Consider the following 13075-nt stretch of genomic DNA (forward strand, 5'->3'; position numbering starts at 1 on the left):
AGTTCGGCTATATTCCATTTAAGTCATGTTTAAAACATAAGGATTTAGAAAAATTGAGAATGAGTGTGAAAAAAAAAAAAAAAAACTATACCATGCAGACAATAACCACAAGAAAGTTGGTGTTGCTATATTAGTATCAGACGAAACAGTTCTTAAGACAGAAAATTTTAAGGACAAACATTTCAAAAGGATAAAAGGTTCAATTCTCCAGGAAGATGTCAGAGTTCGCTAAACTTGTAAGTATTTAGAATGAAGCTGACAAAATCAGTAAAGAGAAGATTAGAAAAACACAATTAATAAACCATCCCTAATTGAGTAAACATTGATAATATCATGTGTAACAACTACAGGATTCACATTCTTTGCAACCAACATGGAGCATTTTTGAATTTCAAAAGACTGAAATCATACAGACCACAGTTTATGACCATAATACAATTACTTTAGAAATCAATAACAAAAGGATAACTAGAAAAAACCCATATGTGGAAAATTAAGATGTCCTATTCTAAATAACCTGTGGGCCAAAAAGGAAATTATGATAGAAATTAGAAAATACTTAGTTAGACTGTATGGCAAAAAATACTATAATCAAGATGTACTCAATGTAGATAAAGTAAGAGCTAGTGAAAAATTATATCCTTAAATGCTTTTATTAGTAAACATGAGAAGGCAATGGCACCCCACTGCAGTACTCTTGCCTGGAAAATCCCATGGATGGAGGAGCCTAGTGGGCTTCTGTCTATGGGGTCACACAGAGTCGGACACGACTGAGCGACTTCACTTTCACTTTTCACTTTCATGCATTGGAGAAGGAAATTGCAACCCACTCCAGTGTTCTTGCATGGAGAATCCCAGGGATGGGGAAGCCTGGTGGGCTGCCTTCTATGGGGTCGCACAGATTTGGACATGACTGAAGCGCTTAGCAGCAGCAGCAGTAAACATGAAAGGCTAACAATGAGCTAAGAAGTTAGAAAAACAATAATGAAATAATAAATAAAAATGTGAAAATAAAAATAACAGCAGAAATCAATGAAATAGAAAAAAATATAAAAGAAGGTTAACAAGTCCCCAGATTCTTTCTTTGAAATGCCTCTTACAGATAAATATTAGAACAAAAGAGATAATTACAGTCAATGCAGACAAATAATTAATAAGGAGGATTACTAATTTTAAAGCTATGAACCAGAAAATTTAGAGAAATGGATAAATTCTTAGAAAAATATAACCTACTAAAACTTCTTCGAGAACAAATAGAAAATGATAGTCAAAAAAATTTAAAGAAAATAAATCAGTTGTTTAAAATTGTCCCATATGGAGAATGGAGGGAAGGGGTAGTTAAGGAATTTGAGATGGACATGTACATACTACTATATTTAAAATGGATAATCAACTAGGACCTACTGTATAGCACATGGAACTCTGTTCATTGTTTTGTGGCAGCCTGGATGGGAAGGGGAGTTTGGGGAAGAATGGATACATGTATATGTATGGCTGAGTCCCTTGGCTGTTCATCTGAAACTTTCACAACCTGATGGGAAGCGCTGACTCATAAGAAAAGACCCTGATGCTGGGAAAGATTGAAGGTAGGAGGAGAAGGGGACGACAGAAGATGAGATGGTTGGATGGCATCACCGTTTCGATAGACATGAGTTTGAGAAAGCTCTGGGAGTTGGTGATGGACAGGAAAGCCTGGTGTGCTACAGTCCATGGGACTGCAAAGAGTCAGATATGACTGAGTGACTGAACTGAAATGATCACAACATTGTTTGTTAATCAGCTATATCCCAATACAAAATAAAAAAGGTTTTTTAAAAAAGGAAAAAGAATTGTCCCATAAAATAAAAATCAATACCAGATAAATTTTTTGCTGTTGTTTTCCTTAAACAATTTTTTGGTAATAATTTTCAATCATACAAAACAAAGTAGAGAGAATCATAAAACAAGCTCCTCTATATCCACCACTCAGCTTCAATGATTGTCTTCCTTTACTTTTCATCAAACTCTTCCCTCTCCACTTAAAAACTTTTTTTATTTTGAAATAACTGTAGCCTTACTAAATGTTCCAAAAACAGTACCAAAAGTTCTGATATGCTTTAACTCAGCTTCTCTTGTTGTTAACATTTTATATAACCTCAAGACAACTAATCAAAGCTGAGTCAACTTTGATGTGTATGTGTGTGTGTGTCCAGTTGCTTGGTCAACTTTGGTACAGTAGTATTAACTAATCTTCAGACTATAATTGAATATCACAAGTTTTCCCATTAATGTCCTTTTTTTTTTTTAATCCAGGATAAAATCAGGAGTCTCCTCCTCCTCTTCCTCTACAATAGTTCCTCAAGGTCAAGTTTCACAGCTGAGGTCTAACAAATACTCAGGAGACAAGTAATTCCAATCTTTCACAACCTATTCCAAAGACAAAAAAGAGAAAACACTCCTTAGCTTGCTTTATGAAGTTAGAATAACTGATAATGAGATCAGTCTCACTTATGAACAGTGATGCAAAAAATCCAGACAAAATAATAGAAAATCATATCATAAAGTGTATGGAAAGTTAATAAATCATGACCAGGATGAATTTACTCTAGGAATGCACAGTTGGATTACCATTAGATAATCAGTTAATGAAATAAATTAATATGTTAAAAGCAAAAAAATCATATCACCTCAATAGATGTAAAAATGATAGAATTCCACATATATTCTTGCTAATTTTTTTCAAATTGAGATATTATTGACATACATTATGTTTCAGGTATATAGCATAATGATTTGATATTTGTCTATATTACAAAATGATCATTAAATAAGTCTAGTTAACCTCCATCACTATACACAGTTACACACTTTATTTTTCTTATGTTGAAAACTTTACTCTCTTAGCAACTGTCAGATATGCTATATAGTATTAACAACTGTAGTCACCATTCTGTACATTATATCCCCATGACCTATTTATTTTCTAACTGGAAGTTAGTACTTTTTGACACCTTTCACCCATCTCTTTGGGTGCTGAGTAATCTCCCCATCTCATTGTTTTCCATGGTTAGTCGAAACTTCAAGCTGCCTTCCCCTTCATTTGGCTAAAAATAATTCCCTTTCTACCACCCCTTTATCCAACAGCAAATGCATTTTTCTACTACTTCACACACATACATGCACCCCTCAACTTCCTGATAAATCCCCAACTTGTGACACCATCAAATTATCTTCTCTCCTTCTTTCCTCTGTTTCACTGGAAGTAGTGTTCTTCATTCTTTCCAAGATTAAATACTCCAGTGTGTTCTGGCCTCAATCTAGAGTCCCTCTCAAAATAGGCTGCTGCATCCTATCCTGAATTGGAGGTGCCCAGCAAGGAACGTTTACAAAATCAATGTGACCAGGTCTCCCGGGGTTGACTGTTACACAATCTGAGCAGTTATATGTAGTGACCCTCTTCAAATTGTCTCCTTCCCTTTATAGTTACCCTTTCTGGAAAAAAGCTGTAGGCTACCCTTGCTGTTTCTTCTTCCTTGTCTTCTCCTCTAGCTTCAGCCCCCACTACCTCTCTATAATATGTGTTACTTAGGCCAACAGTTTCTTACGACCAAATCTAATGAATATTTTTCTATCTTTATCTTACCCAGCGGTTATTTGAAGTTACAGACCATCCTTTTCTTGAACTTTCTTTAACATCCATCCTCTTCTGATTTTCCTTCTTCTTATCTTGCTGGCTAGCTCTCAGATTCCTTTAAGATCATTCACTGTCTGGGCCTTCCTTAGAGGTCAGTGTTCTCTGACGTTACATCCTAGACTCTGTCCTCCTCTCCTTTTTTCAGATTGCTTGGGTGACATAGTTGAAATACTCAGCCTTATCTATAGTAGGATCACATTTTGAGACTTGGAGTTTGGGGGATGGAGATGAAGAGGGAAGGTTCTGAAGTCAAGTGTGGGGCATATAATTTAGCCTTGCTGCTGTTGCTTTTGTCCGACTCTGTGTGACCCCATAGACGGCAGCCCACCAGGCTCCCCCGTCCCTGGAATTCTCAAGGCAAGAACACTGGAGTGGGTTGCCATTTCCTTCTCCAATGCATGAAAGTGAAAAGTGAAAGTGAAGTCACTCAGTTGTGTCCTACTCTTAGCGACCCAATAGACTGTAGCCCACCAGGCTCCTCCATCCATGGGATTTTCCAGGCAAGAGTACTGGAGTAGGGTGCCATTGCCTTCTCCGAATTTAGCCTTAGAGATCCTTTTAATAGTTTATGAACACACTAGAGCACCATCTGTCATAAGCTAGCATAGTTTTTCCTTCGGTGTTGGAAGAGATTATTGAATTTCAGCTGAGCACCAGGTTATCTGTATTTGACTTGGGTTTAGGACCATAAATATAAAACAAAAAGTAGGCACAATATCTTTAAATACAAGACCAACTCTCAGCCTAGGGGAATGTTTAGACTGGGGAAATGGAAACTTGCTAAAAGTATTACATCTTTTCTCATGTTCATTTGGGGATATAGGTTGTATGAGAGGAATGGTGAGAGGAATGAGAGGGAAATTATTGTATCATTATAACTATGGATTTTCTCTATCCCTTTTGTTCTTTCTTGTTTTAACCAAAAGTGTGTAGTTGGATTTGGGCTTTCCTGGTGGCTCAGTGGTGAAGAATCTGACTGCCAGTGCAGGAGATGCAAGTTTGATCCCTGGGTTCAGAAGATCCCCTGGAGAAAGAAATGGCAACCAACGCCAGTGTTCTTGCCTGGGAAAATCCCGTGGACAGAGGAACCTGGTGGGCTACAGTCCATGGGATCACAAAGATTTGGACATGAACGACTAAACAACAATAGTTGGATTTGCATAAGTGAAATGTGCTTGTGCATTCTACTACCTGTTTGCAAATAACTCTTCTGTATCTCCAATTTGGTCTTCTGAGACCAGGTTCACATGCTGAAGATCCCCTTATAGGTGGATTCTCCCTTCATATTAACACTCTAGACAGAGAAGGCAATGGCACCCCACTCCAGTACTCTTGCATGGAAAATCCCATGGGCAGAGGAGCCTGGTAGGCTGCAGACCATGGGGTCTCTAAGAGTCAGACACAACTGAGCGACTTCACGTTCACTTTTCACTTTCATCCATTGAAGAAGGAAATGGCAACCCGCTCCAGTGTCCTTGCCTGGAGAATCCCAGGGATGAGGGAGCCTGGTGGGCTGCCATCTATGGGGTCATTCAGAGTCAGACACGACTGAAGCAACTTAGCAGCAGCAGACAGAACTCAACGTTTCTCCCCCATCCTTACACAACTGCCCCCCATCTACTTCCCTTCTCTAGTCCCACCTGGAAGAATCAGTCACCCAAGCCAAATGCCTAAGAATTATCCCTAGATCTTTTCTTTTCCTTAGCATCCACATTTCATTAACAGCCAAGGCATATTCACTCTATTCTTGTAAAGTCACTCAAATCTTTGCTCTAGCTCTCCATCCCACTGCTATTGCCTTAGTTTATGTTTGCCATCTTCTGTCTTTTCTTAGAATTATTGCACTAGCTTTTAACTGTTTTGTTGTTTTCCAAGCTTCTGTCTTATCCTCTCTTCCTTCTAGTATTAAGAAAAAGTAAACAATGCTTGAAAATAAGGCCAAGGCAGTACGAGTAGATCCTTTCAATGTGTTGTAATATTTAAGGAAATGGCAACTCACTCCAGTATTCGTGGCTAGGAAATCCCATGGACAGAGGAGTCTAGTGCGCTTATAGTCCGTGGGGTCACAAAAGAGTTGGATACAACTTAGTGACTCACCACCACCAACAACCCAACAATTATTTCATTAGGGAACATACCACCATTGAAGTTTTTTTTAATGAAGATATGATGACTAGAATTTATAAGATAAGGGTTCACATTCTATGCAGTTACATGTTGATTTGTGGATTTTTGCCTGGTAGAGATACAAACAGTTTTGTCCCTAGAAAAGTTAATCCCAAGATTTTATTACTGTAACACTAAATAAATCTGTGTCTAACTTAAAAGAATAAGAAACTCATCTCATTTTGATTCCTCTCCTGATGGCCTATGTAAATCCCTTTTCTTCAAGTGTCTTGGAACCAGCTTACCTAAATTACTGGTTCTCTCATTATTTAATGAGTTAAATAAAACTGTCAACCAGTGTCCATTCTATATTAACAAGAGGCTCATTTTTTAACCATTTTGAAAATTACACTTTGACAGCATGCTGCTACTAATAAATTATTTCCAAATTGCTTATCTGATCATGTTATTTCTCTGTTTATTTCCCTTAATGGCTCCGTGTAACCTTAATAGCTGATGTTGCTCCCTAGCTTGATACTTTCATGCCCTTCATGGCTTTGGTTCTGTCTATTTTCCTAGCCAAATCTCTTGCCATCCCCTCACAAACCCTTTATGTTCTAACCATGTGACACTAAACAAGCAACACTTTCTTCTGTTTGTACATGTCACTTTCTCATCTAGAACTCCTCCCCATCTCACTTCCACTACCCTTTCCCCCTTTCCTTCCTTTCTAAGTTATTTCTGTTCAAAACTCAGCCCAGCTATCACCTCCTGTCAAAGTCCCACCCGCCCTTCCTCCCAACCCACGAACCTGTGCTGGGTTACGGGTTCCTCTTCTGTGTTCTCCCTTTGCTTATGGCCACTGCAACATTCGCCACACTCTCTGTAATTCTTTATTTACTTCCCCATTTGTGAGACTAAAACTAGATTGTAAGCTCTTGAGTTAGGAACTGAATTAAACATCAATTAAGTAGTTATGTTTTGACTGTACTGTGAAGAAGATGACGTATTTGCCTCATTTAGCTCAGCAAAGAATATATTTTTCTAGTACAATTGTGTCAAATTTAGTGACTGTCAACAGTGTCTTATTTATTATTATTATTTTAAAATATTGATTTATTTGGCTGTGCTAGGTCTTAGTTGCAGCTCACGAGATCTTCAGTCTTTTAGTTGTAGCATGCAAACTCTTAGTTGCGGCATACGGGATCTAGTTCCCTGACCAGGGATTGAACCCTGGCCCCCCTGCATTGGGAGCATGGAGTCAGCCACTGGACCACCAGGGAAGCACCAACAATCTTTTAAAACATAAGCAAAGTTATATGTAGCCTCCTTCCGATGGCCCCTACTCCTAAATTTATCTGTTGTTATATACAGCATTTTTCTTGATTTCTTCTTAATGTTATAGTCCATGAAAGAAAATAAAATTTTATTGTAGATTTGTCTAATAGAGTTTGTTCCACACTTCTTGATCATATAGTCATTAAGTTACTCAGATTTTTATTCATACTTCAATTTTTGCCTACAAAGTACACAGCATTTATAGGCATGAAAGTGTTCCCATTTTCCCCCAGCCCAAGAAATTTAGAGGAAATTCTCTCTCGCTGGTTTTGAGGCCAAAGCTCACATTGGTACACTAGGTGTTCCTAGTCCTTGGATGGTAGGGAGGCCGCAGCCATCCCCAGTGTATCACGTGGTCCCTTGACTGGTCTTTCCTCTCAACCATTTCCGACTGCGGCTCATCCACCCAAGTGACATTTCATTGTGTGATTTCCTATTGAAAAATATTCTTCTTGTGCTTTTCTAAATGCTGTTCTGTATGGAGCAAGTTGGTTTCCATTGGCAGAGAACACTGTGAGAAAAATTTCCTGATGAAAAGAATCCTAGACTTAGATGCTGAGTATCAGCAGCATAAGGAAACGCATACCTGCATGAGGATTAGAACCTTATAAGTGTGATTGACCTCAGGCTCCAACCAAAACAAAGACATCAGTGTAAATCCTCTGACACTTTCACTCACTCTGAACCACTGCCCAGATGTCACGGTTCTTGGTAAAGTGTGTTCAGTTTATGTCCTTGGAGCCTCTAAATCTATCAAAGAGCATTTTGCATTTTCATTCTGGGTTAGAAAAGGATCATTGGGAAAGCTGAAATAGTTTCTTGATGGTCTCATATTCGATTTCTCATTTCTTTAGGTAAACAAGCACCTTCTCCTACTAGTGGGTGCTTCTCAGAAGATTTTAAAAACCAAAGTCTCAGGTGATATGAATCCTACTGCCTACTTGCAGTGGGATTGGTTAGATTAGTGATTTTTAAACTAAGTTCTAAGTGTCCTTATGGGTCCCTTGCAGCCCAGCTTCAGTATACACAGCTCTATTTTTATCAATTTAATATAAATTGGACTCTGACACATATTTCATTTGGAAAAAAAGGGTTCCACTGCTTAAAGATATGTTTAAAAAAAGAAAACAGAACTAGAATCCTTTTTTTTTTTTGATTCAGTAGTGGGCTTATACTGCATGCAAATAAGTAGGCTTAAGATACTGATATTGCTGTTAGTACAAAGCAGTGACACGTTTATTTTTTATTCATTTATTCTGCAAATATCTATTAAACTTCTCCTATATGCTAGGCACTGTGCTGGGTGCTGGAATATAACTAAAAATAGACAGGGTACCTGCCTTCATGGATCATGTAGCCTAGTGGAAAGATAGACAGTTAAATAATTTTCATTCACTGTTGATAACTAGGTATGTGTGTTGGGAGGAGGGAGTAAAGAAAGGCTTCTGAGTGTTAATGAAGCAGAAATAGGGAAGTAGGAGTTCAGGAGATGAGACCTGTATATGTGAAAGCCTGTGGGTAAGGGACATCCTGGCTCCCTGGAAGAACGGGAAAAAAAAGTGTTAACTCTGGAGTGTGGAGTTCAAAATAGAGAAGCCCTTACAAGCTATCTTAAGGTGTATGGACTTTATCTTAAGAGCCATGGGAAGCAATGGGGCAAAATGATCAGATTTCTGCTTTTACAAGCTCACTCTGGCTGTAAAGTAGAGAACAGAATGAAGAGGAACAGAGTAGGGAACCAGAGGAGACACTGTTAGAGTGTTCAAAATGAGAAATGGGGATTCCCTGGGTTGTTGTTGTTTAGTCACTAAGTTGTGTCCAACTCTTTTGTAACCCCATGGACTATAGCCCAGCAGGCTTCTCTGTTCATGGGATTATCCTGGCAAGAATACTGGAGTGGGTTGCCATTTCTATCTCCAGGGGATCTTCCCAACCCAGGGATCAAACGCACATCTCCTGCATTGGCAGGTAGATTCTTTACCAGTGAGTCACTAGGAAAGCCCTCCCCAGGGCTTAAGTGAGAACAAGTGCAAGAGGAGAGCTGTGGCCAGATTCCAGAGTTGATGCAGGGTTAGATTCTGCTGAGTCTGATGATTGATGGGATGGGTGTTGAGTTTGGAAGGAAGGAATATCAAGGATGCTCTTCAATTCTCCGGTTCAGGCAACAGAGTGGATAGTAGAGGTATTTGTGGAGACAGGAAACTCGGGGAGAGGGTCAAGTTTAGATAGAAAGTGATAGATTCATTTTGGACATGAGTTGGAGATCCCTGTGGGCCATCTAAGTGTAGATGTTGAGTAGACAGTTGGATGTTTAGGTATGTAGGTCAAGACACAGTCTGGGCTAGCGATATAGATGTGGGACTTATCAGGATTGAGATGATGATCAACAAACATCCTGAGAGTAGAGTGAATGACAGCTTCTAGGGAGGCTGAGTAGGCTGTGAAAAGAAGGATGGTTTAGAAAGGTGGCTAGAAAAAGAGGACAAAGAGAGGGAAAATAAGAGAATCTGGTGTCATAGAAATCAAGAGAATGGTTCAAGGATGAATGAATGAGATTCAGTATTAAATGTTGCACAGGTCACAGTCTGAAAAGTGTCTCCCAAATGCAGGCCTGCCTTCTGTCAGTGACAATATGCACAAGCTGTCTGGGATTATCTCTGTCTCGTCGACAAGTTTGCTGTGCTAATCCAGGAAAAAACCTCATGTATAACAGTACAAAAATAACCAGGAGACAGGGCTCCTTTAATTCTCAGTGGATTTCCATATCAATGTGTAATTTCTGTAAATATCTGAAGAAGTTTAAAATCCAAATAGCTAATGATTGAAAAATCCCTCCCCACATATGTGTGAGCAAGTAGCTAAGACTGTCTCTAATGTGATTTCTCTGAAAATACAAAAGCCCAAATCAAGAATTCCATAAGGCCTACACTTTAATGTAGTATAATGTTAGCATTGTGTAAAATATAATAAATATAATTTGGAGATAAATGACCAGAGTAAATGGAATCTACACACATACCTTGAAAAACTTTGAAAAGTCATGTTAACCCACAGCCATTTTTGCTCAGACTTTCACCTCCCACCCTGCTTTCCTTACATTCTGTCCCTTATTCCCCTTTCTGCCTATACTTTTGGGTTTAACTTTAAGGGAGCTGTGATTGTGGGTAAATATGTTGAGTTTGAGATTTTTCACAGAATGGAAGGTAATGTTTCCCACAAGGGAAGTCATTCTTTGCAGAGTTCACAACTCTGTGAACCACATGGCTGGAAGGAAACCTGGGGATTATCTAGCCTACCTTCTTCTCTTTTTAGTCAATGAAATTAGGGTGGAAAGAAATGAGGTAATTGAGCAGTGACACATCAGGTGCTGAGAGGGCAGCTGAAGTAGGTTTACATATAGCCCGCCCTGGATTATAAAAATATAATGCATCCTAGAGAAGACAGAAAGAACTAAACTATGTTCTGTCCTATTCTATACTGCAAGACTAAATCTGTTTATGTCAAGTAGCTTTTGTTGTTGTTCAGTCACTCAGTAATGTCCAACTCTTTGTGACCCCATGGACTTCAGCATACCTGGCTTCCCTATCCTTCACTGTCTCCCAGAGTTTGCTCAGACTCATGTCCATTGAGTTGATGATACCATCTCATCCCCTGTTGCTCCCTTCTCATTCAAATATAAAGAAAAAGATTTACTTTTGTATGTATGAGATACATTGTGAGAAACAGTCCACAAATATGAATTCTCTTTTATTTCCTGTTTCACTTCACTTTATGCAAACATTTGTTTCCAAAGAGATCAAAGATGGGGAGGTATGAATGGATTTATTCTGTGATAGTCTGTACAGCCTGCATTTTGGTCCAGGGTCCTTTCTAATACAGCACTCAAGTTCATCCATCCTCCCTTTGCTAAGAGTACCAAATTCTGGCCTTCCAGTGAGATGTCAGGGATTAATGTGGCTGCTTGGATAGGATTGACAATGGGATAGGGAGAAAATGGGGCAGGAGAGGTTAGTGAATCACATTGTTCCTGGGCCAGGTCAGTGTAAGAAAGGAAATGTTCCTGTGGACAGATGCACCCCTGAACTGCCAACGACCTTGATGAGATGGTACAGGAGGTAGCTCTCTAAATATTTGGAAATCCAGAACAGAAGGTAGGTGATGGAGTATAAGGAAAGACCTTGGACTATGGAGTAAATGGACTTGGCTTAGCATCCCAACTGTGCGTCTGAGTAGCAATGAGAATTTACAAATTTAACTTCTCTAGGCCCTTAGTTTTATTCATCTGTAAAACTTGGCAATCAAGATTGCCAGGAGAAATATCAATAACCTCAGATATGCAGATGACACCACCCTTATGGCAAAAAGTGAGGAGGAATTAAAGAGCCTCTTGATGAAAGTGAAAGAGGTGAGTGAAAAAGCTGGCTTAAAACTCAACATTCAAGAAACCAAGATCATGGCATCCAGTCCCATCACTTCATGGCAAATAGATGGGGAAACAATGGAAACAGTGACAGACTTTATTTTCTTGAACTCCAAAATCTCTGCAGATGGTGACTGCAGCCATGAAATTAAAAGACACTGACTCCTTGGAAGAAAAGCTATGACCAACCTAGACAGCATATTAAAAAGCAGAGACATTACTTTGCTGACAAAGGTCCATCTAGTCAAAGCTATGGTTTTCTAAGTTGTCATGTATGGATGTGAGAGTTGGACCATAAAGAAATCTGAGCACTAAAGAATTTATGCCTTTGAACTGTGGTATTGGAGAAAACTCTTGAGAGTCCCTTGGACTGCAAGGAAGTCAAACCAGTCAATAGTAAAGGAAATTAGTCCTGAATATTCATTGGAAGGACTGATGCTGAAGCTAAAGCTCCAATACTTTGGCCATCTGATGTGAAGAACTGACTCATTGGAAAAGATCCTGATGCTGGGAAAGATTAAAGGCAGGAGGAGAAGAGGACTACAGACAGAGGATGGGATGGTTGGATGGCATCATTGACTCAATGGACATGAGTTTGAGCAAGCTCTGGGAGTTGGTGATGGACAGGGAAGCCTGGCATGCTGCAGTCCATGGGTCGCAAAGAGTCGGACACGACTGAGCGACTGAACTGAACTGAATTGAAGCCCTTACTTTTCTTCATCTGTAAAATTTGGTTGTGAAGATGCAATGAAATAAATTATGTTAAGAACCCAGAACAATAATTAATTTTAATTTCTCTTTTCTTCACTTTAAATTCCTTAGCTTTCTTCCATTTCAAGCCCTCTCTCTTCATGTTCCAGCTAACTGGCTCTACTAAAGACAGGCTCAAGTTTTCCTTGAGATACCCTTGAGGAAAACCTCCTTGAAACTTGGACCTATGTTTTCAGAAGAAATTAGAATGGTAAGTCAACACTGTTGGTTTTTCCTCCCAGTTCTATTGAGATATAATTGACATATATCATTGTATAAGTTTAAGGTATCAACATAATTATTTGACTTTTGTGTATGTTGCAAAATTATCACCACAATAAGATTAGTTAATATCCATCAGCTCCAAATAGTTATAATTTTTTCTTTGTGATAAGAATTTTTAAAGTCCACTCTTAGCAACTTTCAAATATATAATACAGTATTATATATTACATTCCCAGAATTTATTTATCCTATAATTAGAAGTTTGTACCTGTTGACCACCTTCACCTAATTCCATCATCCCCCGCAGTACAACCCCCTACCAACTTCTTACCCTCTACCTCTGACAATTGCAAACCTGATCTTTGTTTCTGCGGGTTTGGTTTTTTTAGATTCCACCTATAGGTGAGATTCGGAGAAGGCAGTGGCAGCCCACTCCAGGACTCTTGCCTGGAAAATCCCATGGATCGAGGAGCCTGGTGGGCTGCAGTCCTTGGGGTCGCTAAGAGTCAGACACGACTGAGCGACTTCACTTTCACTTTTCACTTTCATGCATTGGAGAAGGA

General features: G+C 39.1%; 1 protein-coding gene across 11 annotated transcripts in view; it reads left to right on the top strand.

Moving 5' to 3' along the window:
- EHBP1 (EH domain binding protein 1) overlaps positions 1 to 13075 on the top strand; it is a 570368-nt gene that overhangs the window by 73893 nt on the left and 483400 nt on the right. For 6 of the 11 annotated variants that reach the window (XM_010863286.1, XM_010863288.1, XM_010863298.1 and 3 more), the window contains one exon: positions 12360 to 12498. The exons of 4 other annotated variants lie outside the window; for them this stretch is intronic. The gene's annotated coding sequence lies outside the window, so the exon portion shown is untranslated. The remainder of the gene's footprint in view (positions 1 to 12359; positions 12499 to 13075) is intronic. One more of the 11 variants, XM_010863284.1, reaches the window with a different exon arrangement.

The sequence above is a fragment of the Bison bison genome, unplaced genomic scaffold (assembly GCF_000754665.1).
Source record: "Bison bison bison isolate TAMUID 2011002044 unplaced genomic scaffold, Bison_UMD1.0 scf7180017864489, whole genome shotgun sequence".
Taxonomy (NCBI): Eukaryota; Metazoa; Chordata; class Mammalia; order Artiodactyla; family Bovidae; genus Bison; species Bison bison.